The following is a 1,086-nucleotide window of genomic DNA, read 5'->3' as shown; positions in this document are numbered from 1 at the left end:
AGAAAGTGCTTTGTGTTTCGTTAACTATGAAAGTAGTTAATAACATAATCATTAGTTACTAGTTTCAAACACCAGTGAACTGGTTGATTGGTTGAGGGCTTGTTAATTCTATGTATAATCTCCAAGGTAGACTCAGTGCCTGTGGCTCAAGTGGCTAAGGTGCCAGCCACATACACCTAAGGTGGTGGGTTCAAATCCAGCCCGGACCAGCCAAACAACAATGACGGCTGCAACCAAAAAATAGCCGGGCGTTGTGGCAGGCGCCTGTGGTCTCAGCTACTTGGAAGGCTGAGGCAGGAGACTCGCTTTAGCCCAGCAGGTGGAGGTTGCTGTGAGCTGTAATGTCACAGCACTCTACCCAGGGGGATAGCTTGAGGCTCTGTCTCAAAAAAAAAAAAAAATCTCCAAGGTAATTCAACAGCTGATGAAGCAAAAAAAAAAAGAAATGAATAACCCGGCTGGAAGGATGAATATATTATTATACCAACTAAATGTATAAAAGGTATGCAGAAAGGCTGAATTAAATCTCCATAAATAAATTCCAAAACAAGGCTAATCCCAGGAAGAGAGATCTTGCTGCTTGAGACGTTTGTCCTCAGAGACCTGCCTTCGCCTTCCCTGCTCTGCTCTGGATGGCAGGGGCTGACTTCTGGTCTAATTCCCAAGCTGGTGTCAGCTGGTCTTCAGCTGGTTTGGCCAATGGGAGGCACTACAAGGAGGTGAGAGGCTGAAGGAGAGAATCCAGGGTATTTGTCTCCCTCTCTGCCTTGGACAGAGACATCCTTGAGCTTCTCCTGGAGACCCCTAGTCTCAGGTGACCCCACCTCCTCCTTTCAGCTTCCTGAAGTTGCTATTCCAGGGGTTGACTGTCTCCTTGCTCCTCGGCTTCTCCGCCTCTTCTCTTCTATCACGTGCTGCCAGCTGCCAGCGTTACGTTTCCTTTGTTTTAAGTAATCTGGGTGATTTCTGTTTGCTGGTTAGACCCTGATATGATGATGTGAGAATAACCACAAAGCAGTAATGAATTTTAAAGGTATACATTGGCTTGGCGACTGTGGCTCAAGCGGCTAAGGCACCAGCCACATA

Source organism: Otolemur garnettii, unplaced genomic scaffold, assembly GCF_000181295.1.
Source record: "Otolemur garnettii isolate 467f Iridium unplaced genomic scaffold, OtoGar3 scaffold00060, whole genome shotgun sequence".
NCBI classification, from domain to species: Eukaryota; Metazoa; Chordata; class Mammalia; order Primates; family Galagidae; genus Otolemur; species Otolemur garnettii.
The sequence above is the reverse complement of the archived record's forward strand: the minus strand, read 5'-3'. Positions refer to the sequence as shown.